Raw genomic sequence first — 8,664 nt, 5'->3', positions numbered from 1 at the left:
CAGCTTCTTGGTAAGTGTGATATATAGAATGGATAAATTGAAATTTTAGTTTTTTTATTTTGTTTAACTTTGTTTTTATTTAAATGTCACTGAATGCAAATATGACATCAAATTACATAAGCTACAAACATATAAGAGTAAAAAAAGGGGCATAAATATGTCAAAATATTCTTATGCATTCATCCATTGAGAGGCACCGAGGATGATTACATGACTTATCTCTTGTGAATAATGCCATAATAATAAATATCACTTTGCAGATATCTCTATGGTAAGCTGATTTTCAACCTTTAGGGTAGATACCTAGAACTAGTATAGATAAATAAAGTGTTATTTTTATTTTTTGAGGAAGTCCTATCGTCATTTTCATATTGGGTGAAATAATTTTCATTATTGCCAGAAATGAGTAACATTCATTGTACCTTCATTAGAATTTCCTCTAACTTTTAATAGTCTTGATAGGAGACATTCTGACTGAGGTAATATAGAATCTCAGTTATAGCTTTGATTATAGCTAAGGATGTTGAATATTTTTTCCGATATATTTAGATTATTAGTGCTTCTTCTTCAGTTATAAAAGTGTTCACATCTATTGCTCATTTATTGATTGGATTTTGTTCTTTTGTGGTTTAATGTTTTGAGTTCTTTGGATAGTCTAGATATTAATCTAGTAGATGAATATATAGGCAAAATTATCTTCCATTATGTAGGCCATTGCTTCTTTCTGTTATTTTTTTCTTTTGCTCTGCAAAAGCTTTCTAATTTGATGTAGTCCAATTTGTCAACTCTTGTTCTCATTTCTTTAGGTTTATTTAGCCATAAAGAAACAAAATTGCATCATTTGCCAAAAAGTGGATGGAATTGGAAATCACCATGTTAAGTGAAATAAACCCGTCCTAAAAAGACAAGTATGTTTTTCCCTAAATGTAGAATTTAGGGAAAGGAGAGAGGATATAGAATAAGAAGGGAATGACTGGGGCTTTGACAGTGGAGGGGAAGGGAAAAGGAAAGGGACTTATGGAAGATAGTAGAAGGGTTAATATGATTAAAGTGCATGAACGAGCAGAAATATAAAGAAAACTTTTACTTTCTTATTTTGTACAACTAATATACACTATTTGAGAAAAGTAACACAAAAGACAACAAAAAAGTACATAAAGTTGTATTTTTTTAAGCTGTATGTTTATTCCTTTGGGTAAATTTCTTGTTCCAGAACTTTCTTAGAAACAAGTGGAATTTTTTTTCCTTATAATTCCAATTGGCTATTTTTTTTTAAAGAGTATTTCCAGTCAGACACTGGGGGCATCTGACTGGAAATCCTAGCTACCCAGGAAGAGGATATTTTTAAGATCCTGGTTCGAGGTCAGGCTGGGCAGAAAATTCCAGGAGACTTTTATCTTCAATAAAGTACTCAAAAAAAAAAAGTCATAAGTAGAGCTATGGCTCAAATGGTAGACTCTTATGTTGGGGGAAAAAAAAGAAAAAAACAGAAAAGCTCAGAGACAGTACAGCGGCCGAGATGCAGCCCAGGACTAGCATGCTAAACAAACAAACAAACAAATAAGTGGTATTTCCTCTTTGTTGTTTTATTTTCTTCTTTTTAGTCTATTTTGATTTTCTTGTTATACAAAGATCTAAACATTGTATTCCTCTTGCTGTATTTTTCTGTATTGGGATCAAATTTCTCTGTAGCTTTGAGCATGTCATTAAAATGCCTCAATGGCTTTGGGAAGACTTCTGCTATAGTTTCAAAGATATCTCCAGCCTAATTTGTATGGTAATGCCACAGCATGGAGTTTCAGGGGCAGTAAAATCTATAATTGAGACTGGCTAACTGACAAGCTGTAGAACCAGGGATTTTAATTTCATAGAACAAGACCATTATTTTTAGGTTTTACTTCTATATTTTTCTCTTATGTCTTAGGTAGAGAAAGCTCTCTTGTTACCCAGTGTGGTAGATTTTCCCCTATTTTGTGTAAGGAGGAAATATTCTTATTTCTCTCAGTGGACAAGCACCCTCAAGGATTTGGTTATGTATTAGCTTCACTCCGTAGGACTGTCATATCCTAGGCTGAGCCTCTTAGAAATTGTATCATGAGTTATTCACTTTATACTCAGGAGATGGATAGCCTCTTTATTTTTGAAACCTTAGCCAATCCTTTGCTTTTGAACTTAAATATACATGGAGAAAGTAGTATGTTTATCTTTTTCCTTTGTAGCAGGAAGATAATCACATATTATCATTTGTTTTCTCCTTTAGGCATCTAGTGGAAATGTCCTACTTTACTTAATTGCAGTGTGTGGAAAGTTGAGAGGTAAATCATTAATTTCCTTTTTCCAAATTGGAATGTAGAGTACTATAACTTGGGGGAGAGACTCCATGTAAAGGTATTGAATAAAAACTTGGAGAAATCATTTGCAAAGCATTTTCAATTTATATAAAATTGGAAATTGTCTAAAGTAATTGTTTCTTCCATTATTTCCTATGTTCTCCAAGTCGCAGAAATTTTATACTCTTCATTTTTATCTACTAACATAGAAATTTATTTATACACATAGGTAAATCAAAAAATTACACATTATCATTTCAGTGTCTGGTTCTCTATATTTTTTTCAAGGGTATAATATATGTGCTGTGTAATTACCTAGAACACGCCTTTTCCATAAAAAGGTGAAAAAGGGACTGCAAATATGGCCTGCAAAAAAAGAAAAAAAATGAATCAATTATTTTTTATTATTTTACCTACACTTTAAAAAACATTTACATGATTTATTCTGTAATTTTGGATTGAAGAGAATGTGAAATCAGAATTATAAAGGGAGACAAGCTTTCTGGAATGACTGACATTCTGTCTTGCCTTGAGGCAGACCAAGAGATCTATGGCCCACAGAGATGTAAGAGTCATTCCTAGATTTAAAAAACAAAAAAAAAAAGGAACTGGTACCTAATAATTCTAAATATTTACTGAGTATAGTCACTCCTAGAATATTGATTCTTTGATTAAATCTATATTGTTTAAAATATTTTGCTTTAGCCCATATTTCATTTTACATGAAGAGGAATGTATGTGTTTCAAAATCACTAAATTGTAAGTCTCATAGCAGGGCCATTACCTGAGAAAGGTGACAGGAATCTGGCTCACTTCTCTGGTTAAAGGTACTAGATTGCAGTGGCCCATGGCAATCTTTGACCCAGTTCTCCTGCAGTGTGTGCTTGATAAATGATTCAATGGAGTTAATTGTATGGAGCTCGCAAGGATCTGGAAGCACAGGAAAGCGAACCAGCCTATAAAGCCCATCTCCCTGACCTCATTAGTGTTGTATTCAACCCCAAAATATGTTCAACTGTGACTTCCTGCACAACTTATGGTGTACTGAGGAAGCCTGTGTGAATTAGATCATTCTCAGCAGACCATGAAGTGTAGGAAGGCTCAAAATTACATTTACTCTAAACAAGCATTTCTTTGCACTAATTAGACACCTAGACAATGACAAGTCACATGTCAACACAGGTGAGTGATATTTAGACAATGAGCCAATGCAGTAGTTAGTAATTTGGACTGCTTCAGCACGGGATCGCACATGTATTGCCAATTAATGATATGAGATCTTTTCTGATGTGTTTGAAGGACCAGATAATATTTTTTAAAGTTGGCAATAAGAGACCTTTGGGTATACAAATGTATCATTACCGTCTCATAGTCTTAAAATAAAATTTGCCTAAAACCATATATTTTACATATATTTTTTAAATTTATTTTTTCAGTGCTCTGGTAAGTTGAATAGGCAGTGTGATTGATCTTTCCTACTAGAGAAAATAATTTAAATTTGTGAATTTAGGTGATTAGAACCATCCCAAGTTTCCAATGGCTTAAGATATAATGATTAGCATTCTATTTTGTTTTGTTTTGTTTGGGTATCAGGTTTGAACTCACAGTCTTATCCTTTCTTGCTTACTCTGCTGGTGCTCTAGCAGGTGAGCCATGTCTCAGTCTAAATATTTTTTACTCGTATTTTAGAAAGGGACTCACCTGGACTTTTCAATATTGGCTAGCTTTAATCATGAAGATCTCAGTCTCTTGAGTAACTAGGAATATACTATGAGCCACTGGCATTTGGAATAGTGGGGATATTCTTACTCATTAATTCTCAGATTGTTTCATAGGAAGGATTCACATGACTTAAATCATCCAATGCCCCTATTCACACAAACACTCACACATAAGAACAAAACAAGGGATAAAGATAAGGGACTAACTATAATTCTTAGAAGATACCCTCTCAAACATACAAATCATTATTCTTTCTGTGAAAGAATCATTGGAAGTGATAATTGAAGGAAAACTAGTAAGGGAGTAAAGAAAAAATGAAAGAGAAAAACATTAAAAACAAGGAAGACTATGGGACAATTTCAGAGAAGTATTTGTTTCTACTAAGAATTACTGCTTCCTGATTCCACATAAATTAATGCGCGTTTGCTGCTCTGTGTGCTTGTGTATTTGTAAGAAAGGAGTTTTACAGTATGCTTTGGTTTGAAACTTTATTTTAGTGGTATGTCATGATCATCTTTCAATGTCAAGAAATAGTGGTCAAAATGCTTTATGACCATGTGTGAACATGAGACAAGGAAGCTTGCTGAACTGGTTTGGGAGTAGTCGAGAGAGAGGATGAAGGACAGTGGTGACAGCAAGATCATCAAGGCACTTATGGACATGGCAAAATGAAACAACCTTGTGCAACTAGCTAATGCCAGTAAAAATATGAGGGGAAAACAAGCAGGCTAAAAACAAAGTCTTCTATAATTTTGTTTTTAGATTTTCATGTTTGCTACTATATCAATGTTATAGGATTTTTTTTAACTTTGTTCTTCTTCTTATTATTTTTTTTTTTTTGTCCATCATGGGGCTTGAACTTTGGGCCTGGTTGCTGTCCCTCAGCTCTTCAGCTCAAGGCTAGCGCTCTACCGTTTGAGCTAAAGCACCACTTCCGGTTTTCTGGTCATTTATTGGAGTCTCACAGACTTTCCTGCCAGGGCTGGTTTTGAACTGTGATCTTCATATCTCAGCCTCCTGAGATCTGTAGCTAGGATTACAGGCATGAGCCCAGCATAAATTAACCTTTAATTGATAGATATCTCCATTTTATATACTCATCTAGTGGTCATTTCTTTCTCTTTGTGCATATAATTTTTTCCCCTGCTCAGCTTTATTCTCTTTCTTAATACCTTAATTTCCAACCAGAAGCAGCAACTTCCTTTCATTATCATGATTATTAAAGGAGACAGTAGAAACCAAAGGAAAAGAATGTTCTCTCCTGCTTCCTAGATAGGAGGGTACTAGCATGTGACCTATATTTGACCTGGTGCTGGCCCCCTTCTGGGATCTATGAATCACTGTATAGCTTATTCATCCAGTATCTGCTAAAGTAACCTGAGCAGCTGCCCAAGCTATAGGACAGTAAGTGTCTTCTGTCTCCTTCTTGTGTAACCTTAATCCTATTAAATCAGCTTCCTATTCTTCTGAAGAACCCTAAAGAACCTCCATAAATGTATTTTACAAAAGTCACTTTGGTTCTGTACCATTAACTATGGATTTCAATAGCATAAAATTCTTCATAAATATCCTATTAATACATTTTGCATGTAGCCATTATAATTTCCTTTAAATTATAGAAATGCTAAGCCACATAATCTTCAAAAGTATAATTTAAAAATACGTCTAGCTACCTCTAAAAATATAACATACAGGTTAAGGATGCTAGAACACTAGGTAGCCACTTGCTCTAACCTTTTGCAACTTATCTCTCAGACTCAGTTTGTTCTTTCTACTGTGGAATTAATCATAACACCAATTTACCAGGGTCATTGTGAAAAAAAATGATAGAAATGAGAAAGCAACACATAATAAGAATGTTCAATTTCATTTATATTAGAAAAAATAGACAGATAACATTCCTGCTGGCAAAGTCTAGGTGGATTCATATGCTTGCTCTATTTTCATTTGGTTCGTAGTATCCACTTATGTACGGAGGTCAAAGATTGAAATTCTTGGGTGGGAATCACAGTTTAACAAGCTCTAAGTCTGAGTCCCTGGGTTCAAACCTCAGTATTGAACAAACAACATATATGGAATATTTGTATATTTTATGTAATTATTAATTTCATCTTGGGCAATCCTTTTGACAAATGGATTTTACATATAATAAATAGTAGACATGGCAGGTTAAATTTATAACTAGCTTAAAAGACTAGCAGATGGGCTGGGAAGGTGGCTCAGTGGTAGAGCGCTTGCCTTGCATGCAGGAGGCCCTGGGTTTGATTCCTCAGCACCACATAAGCAGAAAATAAAAAAGCCGGAAGTGGTGCTATGGCTCAAGTGGTAGAGCACTACTCTTGAGCTGAAGAGCTGAGGGACAACACAGGCCCTGCGTTCAGGCCTCACGACCGGACCCCCCCCCAAAAAAAAAATAAAAAAAGACTAGCAGATGTTTTCCCTAAATTGCTTTTCAAAATACATTTGCTGTATTAATATATTTGATATTTTAAGGCTGCAAGGAGTGAAATTGTATATAGTGAGTAACTGTAATCCCAGTATTCAAGAGACTGAGGCAAGAGGATTAAACATTGAAGGCTAGTCTGAACTACCAAGCAAGACTGTCTCAAAACACTCCCTCCCACCCCCCACATACAGAGAACATTGCTTATCTTTTATAGCAAATAAAAACTTTGTTAAGCCATTCTTTGCATTGTACTATTGTTTTGATTAAATTTTACATGTGAAAAAAGGTGATATCATAGTGGTTTCAAAGCTTAGGGCTGCTAAATAAGGATCACAGTCTAGCACTCATTTCAAAGGATGATGCAAGACAAACAAATGATGGAAGTTAACACTAGAAAATAACTTTGGATTCAGCATTTTAAAATAAAGTAGCACTGTGATTAACAACTTAAGAGGAGCAAGGATTTCTTCACATAGAGCAAAAGAAGAAAGGAAATTTAATTGTAAATATTGAAAAGTGATGTAAAATAAGGTCAAGTTACAAAAGCCTCAACAATCTCACCCACACTGTGCAATAGAGACCCCTGCTGGTCACTGAGTATTTTACTATTTGAACTCTAAAAGAGCATTAGTTCGCAGTAGTCTTTCATCTGTTGAAAGTTAAAAGCACAAATATGATGAATATATATATATCTAAAATAGTAATTAAAATAATAAAATGTATTTTTGTGCCAGTTCTGTCCCTGAGTTTTTTTTTACTCAAGGTTAGAGCTCTACTATTTGAGCAACAGTTCCACTTCTGGCTTTTACTTGGAGATACAAGTCTCATGGACTTTACTTCCTGGGCTAGTTTCATACCACTATCCTCAAATCTTGGCCTCTTGATTAGCTAGGCTTCAGGAGTTAACCACCAGTGCCAGCAATAAAACCTATTTTTGTATTGACTTCAGGGGTAGGCTACTTCTTTAGAAAGATGTAACTAGTGCCATTTTAATATAAATTATTTAAAATCTGCTTTTACAATATACTGCTATAAGAAAATGTTAAAGCAAACCACGCTATTTTCCATAAACCATTACAAAAAACAGTTTTTGTTTTGAAAGTATTCAATAATATTGCAGTTCATGAAATAAATGAAATTATAAAACTAATAGGTTTAGGACCTTAGGTTAGGATTCTGTGTATTAGCAAAGCTGTTTAAACTATACTTATATAAAAATGCTACAAATTTATTTTTAACCTAATAATCCAGTTAAGGGAAGCTAATTTTTACATTTCCAACTGCTACAAAACCCTTAAGATTGATGAGATGTGCGTACAGCCATGGCAGCAATGCTTGGAAGGGATCAGACAAAAAGACTGGTCAGGACTGTGCTGAGTACATTTCTTGACAAACTTGTTACTCTTGCCCTTATTTTTCTCCCACTTTCCCTCCCTTCAATTGCCCGCTAATTTGTACAGTTCATTTCCAATCTATATGTTGTAACTGTAACTCCTCTGTACATCACCTTGACAATAAAATTAAATTAAAAAATAGAAAATAAATATTTTCTTTATGTTTTTGTTAGGTTAATGAAAGTGTCAGATCACCCTTCACATTTGGGAAGAGGTATTAAATTTTTTAAATTATTTTTATCTACTGATAGAATAATTTTATTCTTTAAAAAAAGAAATGGACTTACTACCTTACTTATGTAACTGTAAACACTCTGTACATCACCTTTACAATAAAAAAGAAAGTTAAAAATTTACAAAGTATGTATATATTTAAAAAGACTGTGCTGAATAAGCTCCCTTAGAGATCTCTGCCTCCGTAATAATATGCCTTCCTTCTTTCCCTGACAATTCAAATGAAATTAACACCTTCTTTGAATATACTTTTGACAAATAAAATGCAATTTTAATTTCTCTAGCACCTTCAAAGTAGGTGTCTTAAAAAAAAAGGCTTTAAAATTATTTTAAAACCAAGAATTCCAATTGGAATTTAAAATAGCTTATAGTAGTTTAGTGTGTATAAATAGTCAAATTTATAATGGGGACAAATATAAAAAATGTTTATTTTAGGCAATCAGATCACCAGTTGGTAAATGTGTATTATTGATCAGTGTTGTGCTTAACATTTTAAATGATGCTTTACTTCAAGTTGTAACTATTTCCAAGGAGCCCG

This window comes from Dipodomys merriami, unplaced genomic scaffold (assembly GCF_024711535.1).
Source record: "Dipodomys merriami isolate MVZ:Mamm:240054 unplaced genomic scaffold, mDipMer1.0.p SCAF_2, whole genome shotgun sequence".
NCBI classification, from domain to species: Eukaryota; Metazoa; Chordata; class Mammalia; order Rodentia; family Heteromyidae; genus Dipodomys; species Dipodomys merriami.
The sequence above is the reverse complement of the archived record's forward strand: the minus strand, read 5'-3'. Positions refer to the sequence as shown.